The sequence below is a fragment of the Herpailurus yagouaroundi genome, unplaced genomic scaffold, assembly GCF_014898765.1.
Source record: "Herpailurus yagouaroundi ecotype Mexico unplaced genomic scaffold, PumYag 142, whole genome shotgun sequence".
Lineage (NCBI taxonomy): Eukaryota > Metazoa > Chordata > Mammalia > Carnivora > Felidae > Herpailurus > Herpailurus yagouaroundi.
Window position 1 is genome coordinate 1,497,743 of NW_024412397.1, and position 12,761 is coordinate 1,510,503.

The following is a 12,761-nucleotide window of genomic DNA, read 5'->3' on the forward strand; positions in this document are numbered from 1 at the left end:
GCCTGGGCACAGGCCGAGAAGCCCCCTGGCCGCCCGGAGCATCAGGAGACCGCAGTGCGGGGCCGGTGGACGAACGCGCAGAACTGAAGCAGGCTCCACGAAGTGCAGACACAACAATAAGTAACTCTTGAGCACAATTTAAAACAATCAAAATTTATGCAAACAATCGATGATGCAAACCCCCCACGCGGTGAGTGGAGCCCGGGATCAGTAGCAGCATCCCGCGGAGCCACATTGGCTGAAGGAAATCAGTAACAGCGATCACGCCTTTTGATACTTGGTTGATGGATTTTTTACTCGAATTCTTACTTATTAAGAAACATCGTGCTGAATCTTTATTTAGCCCGATTGCTGGGATTTCGGACGTCCTTTAAGGGCCGTGCCCGAGGTGAGCCTGCCTCCCGCCTCAGAGGTCACAGACGGTGACGGAGAGTGCGCGTCTATAGCCCGAAGTCATCTATTCGAGGATGTTTACTGAGCACCTACTGTGAGCTCAGTCGATCCCCAGCCCCCTCCAGGAGTCTGGAGTCTAGCGGGGTACGGGGACGGCAGTGCAGAAGCCTCGGGGCCGCGGGCAGGGGACAGAGGGCCCCCTCTGCCTCCACGGAAAAGGCTGAGATCTGGAGGCTGCGGGAGGCAGCAGGAGTGCAGGGGGAGGAGGGGAGAGTTGCCGGCAGAGGACCCGGGTCTGTGTAAGGCTGGAGCCGATGACGAACTTGACCTGGGCTGATGTGGCCCGGATGTGACAGGTGGAGGGCCAGGCAGCTCGCCTTCCACATGCGTCTCAGAACTGGGCCCCGAGGTTGTGGACACGGGTGGGGTGGGCCCAGACGCGTATTTGAGCAGGAAGAGGCGTGAATCCAAGGGCCGGTGTGGCCGCTCACAGGTCAGTTAAAGAAGCAGCAAGACGGCCAACTGAGGGGCCCGAGGAGCAGATTCGGGAGGCCAACACCCCCTGGAATGTGTTGGCCTTTCCGTCTTGGTCCGAGTGTTTCTAGGAGCAGCCAAAATTCACCACCGGCTCTCTCCCAGGGTTGTGCCATCTGCACTCGGAGTCAGGACACAGCCAGTGCCTGCCGTCCGACAGCTGGGGCGTCGCCAGGCAGCCCTGTGGGCGCTCATGTCCTGTCCCCGTGAGCCCACGCCCCTTCTGCATCACACATGACGTCACTATTGTATCGAGAAGCCCCGGAGGATGTGTACCAGTGCGTGGGTAGCAGGCATGGTCTGGCCTGTGGGAAAGTTACAGAGTAAAAACTCACGTTATGTAGTCTTTTATGATATGAAACAGGCATCTCTTTTCTCTGTTCTTGTCCTGCCTTTTCTTCTTTGCCGTCTGTTGCGTCAAAGTTCCTGCTCTGATCCCTGTTCCTCTCGTTCCTTTCTTTCAGTAGCTGGGTTTCGAGCTCCCAAGTGCACCAGAGAACCCTGTTTTGGTCGCCCCACACGTCGAACGTCTCTCGGGTCTTTCCCTGAGTGTCCCCCTTGGGAAGCATGATGAGGTGGTGTGGAGCACGTGATGGGGGCCTCAGGAAAGGCAGAGCCAATGAAGGCGGTGGGGGGTGGGGAAAGTACGCTGAGTGTCGAGGCCACAGCCCCAGCTGTTGGCCCCAACGTGGGTGGGGGCTGTGGGCAGCGGTATGTGCACGTGCTTGGAATCACCCATCGGCTCACCCTGAGCAAAGAGGTCACCCTCGAGACGGGGTGGGCCTCCTCCAATCAGGTGATCAGGTCTGTCAGAGCAAAGACTGAGGTTTTCCCGGGGAGAAGGGGCCTCCTGAAGCCCACATCTCCGGTCCGAGTTCCAGCTGTATGGCCTGTCCTACAGGTATTAGGCCTGTGGGTTCCCACTACCACGTGAGCCAATTAGCTACATGTTTAGACACGTTGTATATGTGTGTTCCATATGCTCCACAAATTCAGGAGAAACAGACCCGATAGATGGATCGCACGTGTGTCTATACGTACGATGCATGTATATTAATGCTACAGCTGGACTCTTGCCCAGACTGCTTAAGGGATAACACAAGGCAACACGTTTTTGCCTGAAGGTAGGGTGTTGCTGTAAACTATACCTAAGAACAGAGAAGTGTATTTGGAGCCCGACAGCGGGCGAGGCTGGAAGCAGGGGTCCACAAAGGAAAAAGCTACACGTGTTGGGCAGACGGACAGATGGACCGAAGACACGCGAGCTGTGAGCCTCACAGGCCGTTGGCGGAAATCTAGACGGGAGTTCGCTGTCAGTGAGGGCCGGGGAGACGCCAGGGCGCCTACCCCAGCGTTGCAGGAAGGAGAGCCTCGTTCTAGAGGCCACAACCTGGGTGGGGCCGTGCCTGTGGTTGCGCGGCAAGAACTTGTGAGCCGTGAAATCATTTATCTGAAGCGGCTGCCGGCAAAGTGTTGAGGGCGTAGCCTGGTGTCTGCCTGGTGCTCGTAGACCAAAGCAGGAAGGCGGGGGGGGGGGGGAACTGGGAGAAAAACCATGACATGAAAGGGACTAAGTCAGGATCATTTGGGAGGTTCTCAGTCCATCCAGATCGCAAAATACACCAACGTTAAGAGATCCGCTGGCAGGGATCTTTGCTCCGGGGGAAAAGCGGAGGGTTCAGTCTCACACTAGTACCTGGGAAGGACCCGAGGGTCAACGTGATCGGTCACGAGACGCACACAAGGCTCTCTGAGGAGATTAAGGTCTGGCGGAGAGATGCCTCCGTGAAGCCCGAGAGCATCCCAGACCCGCCGGCAGTGACCCCGCGCCCCCCGGCCGGAGCGGACTCTGCGGCACGCACGCGTGGTCCCCGCGGTTCTCAGGGGCTTCGCGTCACCACAACACGGCCAGATGGGTCCGAGAGGAAAAGGGGGGGTCACAGAGGGAAAGAAGGCTGTCGGATCCCGAAACGTGGACAGGCGGGAAACGGACGAATGAAAACACTCAGCGGAGAGTAAACGCTATCTTTCAAGACAAAAGAACGATGGTTCAGGGGCAGAGCCGTGAGCCACAGAGGACTGACCTCACGCCTTGAAACCCAAGGGGCTTCCCCATTTTGAGATTGCTTGGGACCAGTGACTCCTTTTTCCTCCCCTTTCCTCCCTTTCCAGCCGAAATGTCCGTAGCTGGTACCCAGGACTTCTCACCTCACTGTAGTTTGAGGGCAGATACCGGCGTTCTAGCTCCATGGGGCCACAGAGGAGGAGGGATTTTGCCCTGGGAGGGACCATTCTCGGATTCCTACCCCTACCTGGTTTAATGATGAGTAATGGAAAGTCACACAATTTTAGGAAAAGATGATGCAACATATGGTCAAGGGCTGGCATTTTTGCTCAACAGACAAAGCACTGTACTTAAATACACAGCTATGTTATTTATTTATAGGTAGTAGTTGCCTCTATGACTTTTAAAGGCCAATATAAATGCAAATCCCACATGACAATCTTAATGAAGTTTCATTTTCTTTTCAGAATAAAAATGAGGTTCATGATAATTCTTCCCATAAAAGATTGTATCATAATCCCACATTTTACTAAATTATTCTTATCACCAATTAGCAGAAAGTCATTTACATATAAATTTTAGACTAGTGTGGTCTCCAAGGGGTTTCGGGAGGTTCAGCGAATTTAGCAATATTATCCCATTTCATAGAAAAGAAAATACCGAGAGGGCAGACGAGCTCGCCTCAGGAAACAGGCCAGGCTGTGACCGGGGCGGGAGCGAGCAGCAGTTTGCTGGCCGATCTGGTCTTGAGGCTCAGCCATTGCCACGTTTTTTCCCTCATGACCTTGAGGGACCTTGTGATGGACGGCCCCACCCCATCCGCACCCCCAGGGGAACTGGTGCGGACGCGTTGGACAATTTCATCACGCCGAACATCTCCATTAGGTACGAAGGCAATAAAACTCTGGAGTTATTATATTATACTGTATCCACAAATGACATAATTACAAACCGGTCCCGAATTTGAGAATTCCAGAGGGTTCAAAGAGGTCAAATGTTTAATTGAAATGGAATATTTAAGCTAAATTGCTAGTGTACTAATTCAACATTATTGAAGTACTAATAAATACATTACAAGACTGTTAAGAAAAGTGCTTCCTGCTGAAGAATGATCATCCCAAGACCAACATCAGCTCACTTTGTAATACGCAGCGAATGTTGTTTTCAAGCTAATTGAATGCCATGCATTTTTGATAGCACTTAACAATATGTGGTTAATTATTATTATGCAGGATCTGTTCTATAGCATTAATTATGACGAACTCATTTGGCTTTTATAAGAACAGGAAATGCGTGAGTTTGGGGAGGTACAGTGCTTTGTGGCGTTTTATTGTCACTGAGATTTAAATTAATACGCTTTAGGACTTTGTGTGACAAACAGAGTTTTCTAACCAAGTTCTAACATCAAGACAGGAAATACAGTCAAGGGAAGAATCTTTATGGGCTTGACATCTTGACCAAGCTTGTTCTGTGTGAAAAAGCGGCATCTCTACGCACGTCCCTGTGAGAAGAGCAGCCGGGATGTTGCTTTGGAGACTTCTGGTCCCGGACCTGTGCTCCTGGGAACCACGTACCGTGTCACTGCCTGGTGGCTCCTCTCTTGGAGCCACCGAGAGCTTCCTCCCTTTCGGGGTGCTTCTCGGACCTGGGGCAAGCCTGCCTCCCCTGAAGAGGTGTTAGGACACACTGGGTGGGGATCCGCCCCCACCCCCACCCCCACCCCCGAGGGCTCGGCAGTGGGGTCTGGACAACTGTCGTTTTCAAAGTGGCCGAGTACCGTGGCTGCGGCTTGGCCGCGAGCGGGCCCTGGGTCTCTTTCGGGCGGGGGAGGTGACAGCGGTTGTGCACGGCTGTACATGTACTAAAAATCATCGAATCGTGCACTTAAAATGACCGCGCCTGATGGCGTGTGGCTTGCCTGTTGGTACAGGAGTGTCGAGGAGAAGCGGGTGGAGAAGCCTCGGCCCTCCAGCAGGCGGTCCTCTGGTCCCCACAGCCCTCCAGGCCGGACGGGAGGGGCTGCCTCACACACAGGACAGTGAAGGGCGTCGGGCTCGGGGGCTCTAGGCCCAGCAGCCGTGCCGGTGGGAACTGGCTGCAGCTGGAAGGGCCACGCGATTTTACCCCAGCCTTGTTCGCGTATCTTTCTGTAAGACGCCTTTTGTCCATACAGTGCGTGTACGCAGGTAAAGGTTAGTGGGCGCCCGGGTGGCTCGGTCGGTTGGGCGCCCGACTTCGGCTCAGGTCGCGATCTCACCGTTCGTGAGTTCCAGACCTGCGTCGGGCTCTGTGCCGACAGCTCGCAGCCCTGCTGGATCCTGTGTCTCCCTCTGTCTCTGCCCCTCCCCTGCTCACGCTCTGTCTCTCTGTCTCTGTCTTTCTCTCTCTCTCTGTATCTGTCAAAAATAAATAAACATTAAAGAAAATTAAGAAAAGAGAAGGTTAGTTATTTGCCACAATATAGCCTCGTCGTTTCACCCAAACGCAGCTTAGAGGTTGGGCAGGAGCCACGTCAAGCACTGGACTGGGGTGAGCCAGCTGCTGTGGGGCTGGTGTGGACAGATGCTGCCTTTGACGTGGCTGCAACCCTGGGTCTAACAGGAGTCACATCTCTGAAGGGCACGTGGCCTAATTAGAGGCACGCGCCTTGAAGAGCTCACGGAAGGCAGGCGTCCTGGCCAGCGCCACACTCTCTGTCTCAGGGCAGGTAATGCCCGCTCCGGCTGCAGGGTTTGGGGGCTGCGAGGCAGCCTTGTGGCCGGAGGGATTTTTATGGGACAGAGAGGGTGCTTAAGGTCAGAGGGCCACTTTTTAATGTCCTAACTAGTAAAATGATTGTAATAAATTATGTTGATGAAAGGATACTGTCATATCTTGGGAGGGTATTTAATTCGGAGGAAGGCTCGATTTAACTAAAAATTCAGTGTCCCGTGTGGGCTTTGGTCTGCGGCTACCTGAGGGCCGAGGTGTCCGCGGTAGCCGGCTGGCTCCTGCCGTCGGGCAGCCTGGGGGCCCCGCCCTGTGCACCTGCAGGTGCCAGATGAGCAGTCGGACTCGAGCAGGACAGCAGCGATGCCACACTCGGCTTGCGTGTTCGTCTTCTCTTCCACAGCTCTTGTCGCTCGCTCTTCAAACGACCCTCCTAGGATTTCCGGGCAAGTACTTTTTGCTCCGTTTTACTGGTGAGATACAACACTGGGTATTTGGTGATAAGCGGCAGGATCGGGCGCAGGGCAGCGGCTGGGAGAGAGAGCAGGGCACGGGTGGGTGGAGGTGCCGGGTGGGATGGCTCACGTTGTCGTCTCCCGTGGGGAAGGACGCTCTGGATGAATGCTGCGGCACATCTACCGACGTTTCCCGTCCCGGCCACGGGCTCTCTGCACATTCCAGCTTGCCGTCACTAAGCTCGAAATTTTATTTCCTGTTCCTCGAGTTTACATATTTCTGTGTTCTTCTAAGGAGGATTAACCGGGAGGAGGAAGACAAAGGGCACAGGGCAGAGGACGGCCATCGCGCGCGGCACGTGGTCCAGTGACAAAACGGCCGACCTTTGGGCCCATCCGCCTGGACAGACGCCTGAGTCTGCCGGTTACCGGTCATGTGACCTTACGAAGTCCCCAACCTCTCTGAGCTTAAGTTTCGCATCTGGGAGGTGGGTCCGTTACTGCCACATCGTATTTTGGTGAGGGTTAAATATAGTTAGATGTAAACGCTTGGAGAAGAGGGAGGAGGGCTGCTATGAGCCCCCGCGTGCCCGGCCCCGTGTAGGTGCCGGACGTGCCCACCTGCCCTCACTCTGTTTCTTGTTTACCTCCAAGCACACGCAGGAGAGTAACAGACGTCCTGGTCGACTTGGTTAACGTAGCCGGAGGCAGGGGTTCTCCGTGCTGCGTAATCTGCCCTTGCTTTGGGTTAGGTCCCCACGTCCAGGCAGAGGTGCTCCAGCGAGACGTGGGGAGTCCCGAAGGCTGGTGTGTGAGCGGAGGCGTCGCCCGATGGCTCGGGGACGTTGTGGCAGCTCTCTGTGCACCCCTCACAGCTAGGAGAGATTAACACTGTTAGACAACAGTGCAGGTATACAGCAGTGTGCAGCATAAGCGAACATCAGCTGGGAACATGATTGTTCGATAGTCAGACACAGTTGGAAGCTCCCATTCATTGATAAGCTCTTAACAGAAGCAGAAGAATCAGGTTTTTACTGTCTGGTAATGTGTTGTTGCTAAAATTCAGGTTTACTTCTAAACTATTAATAGTTAACTCAGACCCATCCCCTCTAGTGCTAATTACCAGCAGGGAAAGAAGGAAAAAAAAAAAAACTAATTTAGACTAGTACATTCGTCTTCTGGAATACATCAGTAGGAGAAAGGCGTCTACGGCAAACATCCTATGAAATGTCGACTGCTCCTCCTGGCTCTGTTTGCTCGCTGAGAGAGAGAACAAAACACAGGTACTTTCAAAAAACATTCAAAATTATAATGATTGTAGATATAATTTTATGGTAGAGCTAGAATGGCAATTAAGTACTATTCTGTTTTAAAAACCACACCAGTTACACTGTGATTTTTTTCATAGAGAGACAGAGAGAGAAGATATTAATTAAGATAAGGCCACAAGCACCCGTTGAGATCCGAGGTTTCCGTGTGAGCACCACCCAAGCTCAGAAGGTTGGGTCTGATGACTTCCTGGGTGAGGTCTATCCCAGTCACTCACTCTCGGCCAGGAAATAGCCACCGAAGGCAGCTTGCTTACGTGGCCGGAAGACATACAAACGTGCATTTAAAAACCCATCCAGGCACTTATCAGATTTAGCAAAACTTGCTGACCCACAAAAACCATTTCTTACCCTTTGGCTTTTAAATAAAGAACATATTCCATCACAGGGCCATTTGTATTGTTGTTTTTATTGCATTGATGAGGTAGTTCACAAAACCTCCTGGTGGGCTCGAGGATGTGGTGCGTGGAAAAGGCCACACGACAGCCATCGTGGAAACCCCTCCTCCTTGTCCCTTGAGGTCAGTCTGCACAAGGAGCCAATGGCCCCTAATGATTAACCTGTGGCTCCCCAGCACAGGTATGCCTGGTGCCTACGTTTACATCCGCTTGTTGCTAATGACTGAAATGGAGGGGAACGTGAGATCTGTACTTGAACTTCAGGGCTTGGGGTGAGACAAGGCGCATCATTGTGACATGGCTGAGCTACTGACTTCAAGAAGGCCACTTCCCCAGGACCCTTCCTGAGGGTGCACTGCCCACGGTCACACGGGTCCCAGGCGATCCACGTATCACGTGTCCCCAAGAGATCTCCAGATAGCACCCAGGATGCAGAATCCTGCTGGTACATCAACTACTTAGGTATTAGAAGCCAGCCTTCCCATTGCTTTAGTTTCCTCATGGATAATATGAGAAAAATAAGGGTTCCTGTCCCATAGGCTCTGGAGGAGGCTGGTGGGATCGTATGAATCGGTACACGAAAACACAACGCAGGACTGCCGCGTCACCCGGACGCTGGTCACCTGCATCACCAGAGGACCATCATCTGGATGGAGGATAGCCCAGAAAATGGGCACTGTTGTCTCACAAGTGCCGCCAGCCTTAGAAGCTTGTCTTTTCCCCCATCAGAATAACTGAGGTTCATTGCATGGTTCATCATTAATTTCTTTGGCGTTCCTAACACATACCCAATAGAAATCCAGTTGTTTTCAAGACTCAATGAAGCATGTGAGAAAAATGCCCATGAATGGAAATTTCCATCAAGACTGGGAGGTTCTCCGAGCTGATAGTCAGGAAGGGAAGCACGGCCTCAGGGGGTTTTCTGTTGTGCTGCTCTGGGTGCCGGGTAACGTGCTTTCCTGAACAAAATACGTGAAATCGAAGGTCAAATTTTGAGCTGACGAGCTCGCTTCCTTGTAGAAGACTTATGGGCAGAGACGAATGCCACAAGGAGTTCCAGGAGCCGGAGAGAGCTCTCAGTGCAGGTGGAACCAGGACGTAACCAGGAGCGTCACTCCAGACTTTTCTAGACTTTCAGATCAAAGCCTTAGGTGTCCTTCAGGATTCGTGTGAATCTTGTTTCGTGATGCCTCCAATCCGATGGCACATAGAAACTGATAAATGTGTTGTGTGCTTGAAAGGAGCAGATTCATAGTATGTCCTTACTTGGTTTATAAATTTTCCTTTCCTGATTCGTTCAAGCCAATAGCAGAGAAGCTGTCTGGTAAGAGGTGTGGTCAATAAACTTTGGCAGTTTAACGGGCAGCAGATGATGTAGACCATCCACGGTGTTCCCAGCTGACCACTCACCCCCCCCCAACCGTGTCCAGTCCACACTCCACGAACACTTCACCTCGCGGAATCAGTTCGACACGGGCATCCGTGTAAGTCTGTGCTCTCTTGTTTGTAGGTGTCTCCTCTGTGGACAGCTGCTTCCTGAGGGTCCTGGCTCACCCGCACCTACAGCGTTCGTCCTGCTCAGGTGCTGTTTCAAAGTGGAACATGAAAGGTGCTGGACACAAGCTCAGTGGGTGAAGGGCCTTTGCTGTGGCCGTGGGTGTGTGTCAGTTTCCAGAGCTGCCGCGACAAAGCGCACAAACCAGGAGGCTTCAAACGATGTCTCCTCCCCCAGTTCCGGAGGCCAGAGGTCTACAACGGGTGTGAGCAGGGCCGTGTTCCCTCTGAAACAGGTAGGGGAGTCCCTCTCTGTGCCTTCCAGCTTCCGGTGGCTGCTGGTGATCCTTGGCGTTCATTCCCTGGCGTGCAGTCTCCTCACTCCGGTCTCTGCCTCTGGTCTCAGTTGGTCTCCGTTTGGTGTCTCTGTCTTCTCAAAAGGACACGAATCCTATTGGATCGGGGCCCGCCCTCCCCATTATGACCTCATCTTAACTAGTTGCATCTGCAGTGGCCCTATTTCCAAACAAGGTCACATTCTGAGGCCCTGGGTGTTAGGACTTGAACGTTTCTTTCTTGGCGGGGGGGGGGGGGGGGGGGGGGAGGCAAATTAACCCATTACAAGTAGGGAAATCAACTCTAAAAATGGCCAAAACATTCGGCTAAGTGAGAGTCCACCCTCCCCTCGCCCCTTCCCCCAAATATTTTTCCTGCAAGGCCGTAGCTGAGTGAGTGTCTGGACAGGACATGCTTGGATTAGCGAATGAAATTCCAGAAGAGGAATTCTCCCTTTTCCAGGGAAAGAACAGGGGAAAAAGAGTAAGCTGGGCGGGCATGTGTTTGAAAAGCAGGATGACCTACGAGGGTTATTTTGGAAGATGTAAAGGTGCTCCCTTTAGGACGAGAATATCTGGGGAGCGAGGGGAAGAGGGGTGACAGCGGAGTGCGGGCCCTTGAAAGGATGGGCCATGCGGGACGGTCAAGTACAGGTGCACCTGGTCGGTGCTGTGCGTGGCCGTTGTCACAGTGTTAGCTGTTGTGAACAGGGGGTCCCGTTCCCTTCTGTATCCAGACCTGGGGGTGCTTGTGAAGCCCGCGGCCGGTCCCCTCCGCCTCTGCTCTGGTGCTCCCGCCGCTCCTGCCCTCTCACGCCTTGCTTTCTCTCCTCGTCCCCTCTCTGTGCTTCTTCCCTTGCTGGGGCTGCTGCTAATCTCGTGTCTCTAGGGTCTAACCTGGGAACTTCCTGCAGGTGGGTCCTGTGCCCGTGGGCTGTCGGTGGGCGTAACTGTCTGTGTTTGGGTCCACGGCGGCGGGGCGGGTGCGCAGGTCACCCCGCGGGGCTGGAAGCAGGCAGCGTCCCTCCCGTGAGCGGAGAGCTGGCACTCGCCATGGCCACGGTCCCACCCCCGGGGAGACAGGCCACCGTACAGGGCGGGACTCTGCAGTGAACGCCTGTACCCCGCCACTGCACCCCGGCCTCCGTGACTCCGTGTGACCAGTGTCAGCTCCCTTTCCTCGTAAGTTTTGTTTTCTTCCTGAGAAGGACCTCCAGACCTGTGTACATCAGACCGCCCCGTCCTTATTACCCAATTATGAAAAGTCTCATGTGACATGCCTGGTTTGACGCCAAGAAAAAAAATCTCCCCCTGAGTATCAGGACGTTCTTTCTTTCTGCCACATGATCCTTCAGGCATAATCCCAAGCATCCTTTTTAGTTGTCAGAAGGGAAATATGAATGACGCCATTTCTTTTTATCTGCTGGCACAACCAAAGACAAAAGGATTCTTTCCTTCCCTCCTAGGAACACACAAGTGTCTGTAGATTGTCTTTTAGGAGATGTTCGGATTGTTTTCATGGCTCCTTCATTTTCATACGTTGAAAATCGTTTTCCCCAGCCCCTCACCTTTGTGTGTGTGTGTATATATATATATATATATATATATATATATATATATACATATGAGACTGTTTATAGGTAGACACTTGAAGCTGTATCTACAATTGCAATCGTTACTATCGGGCACTTCATAAATATCCCTTTAAGATGCTATTTGATACCTTCTATAGTCTTGGAGGAAACAGACTGGATTCTCCTGTTTCCAAAGCAGCTAAATGTATTACAATAAATTTGCTTTCTCTGTGCTGTGGAATTGGAAACCTATAAGATGTTGAATAAGAAAACTGATACCACTGCTTATCTGTCCAAAAGCCAGTGGTGTTAGGAAGCCCAGTAATTGAAAAATGGATAGCATTGATATTTGAACCTTTTTATATAACCTTTGAAGTGTAAGCCTTTTGGGGAATAAATTGCTTTTTGTAACAAGAACAATGTCAGATCCCATATTTAGAAACCGTGCACTTAATTCATTTTCAGGCGGAGAAACTCATGTTGTCTTGTTGGGAAAAACATTGCAAAATGGATTAAGCTTCACCCTGGAGAGATGATAACCTAATATAAATAACTACAGGCTGATCTTTATTAGTTACTGAGCAAATATTGCCAAATAGGACAGGCGACCTTCAATGGTGATTGATCTAGGAGAAGTCATCGGCAGCATTGTCTTTGGAGAATAACTTTGGGGCATTTTGGGATCTTCAGTCTGTTCTTATTTAAGGGGACGTGCTGCGGCTAATGTTCGGGAAGAGTAAGTTTATCTTATTTAATGGTAAGGATTAGAGCTCACGCCAGGCACAGTAACGACATCTGATTCCAGGGTGGGCCAACGGCTCGATGTCTGTTGAACGGATCACAACTGTGGGAGCCAGGAACTCGGCTGAAAACCTATGCCAGACGAAGCCTCTCGGGTTTAGTGGAGTCCACCTGAGCTCCACGTTTCGCCAGTTCTGCGTTGATGAATAATTCACTCACCGTGTCCTCGGGTAGCTGGACCGTCGCCGGATGGGGCGTGTAGGGTAGCTCAGAACAAGAGAGAGGCGGGCAACATGTCAGTCCCATCTACGTTCCACACCCGGAAACGGTCCATCCATTCACAGAGGGAGGAAGATGAGTCAGAGACTGTTATTTAAAAAAAAAATCAGAAAGAAACAGTGATCAACTTGGACGTTTTCCTGGTGTTTTCACCTCTCAGGTGATGGTCTTGTGTGAAGATCAGCTTGGCCGTTTTCTTCTCAATCTTCTTAGAACTTTCCTTTGAACTGTAAGTCTCTACATTTCAAAAGCGTTGGTAATGACGTCACAGGCCTCAGCCTTATTCACCCAGAACAACTGGACAGACGGGACGCACGGCCGCAGACGCTGACGCCCGTCCTGCGTTGTGAGCTGCACCCCACGCACACATCCGAGCTAGCGTCAGAGGGCCGGTCGGGCCACCGGCTAGCACTTGGCACTTTGGAGAGCCCGTGCGGTGTTCCTTTCCTTTTTTTT

General features: G+C 52.1%; 1 long non-coding RNA gene across 1 annotated transcript; it reads right to left on the bottom strand.

Annotated features, from left to right (window-relative positions):
• Window positions 1–5,852: 5,852 nt before the first annotated feature.
• On the bottom strand, window positions 5,853–9,811 carry LOC121032762 (uncharacterized). Its single transcript, XR_005791446.1, has 2 exons — window positions 7,836–9,811; window positions 5,853–7,416 (listed from the first exon to the last, which is right to left on the bottom strand). It is a non-coding gene; the product is annotated as an uncharacterized LOC121032762 (long non-coding RNA).
• Between the last annotated feature and the right edge of the window lie 2,950 nt (window positions 9,812–12,761).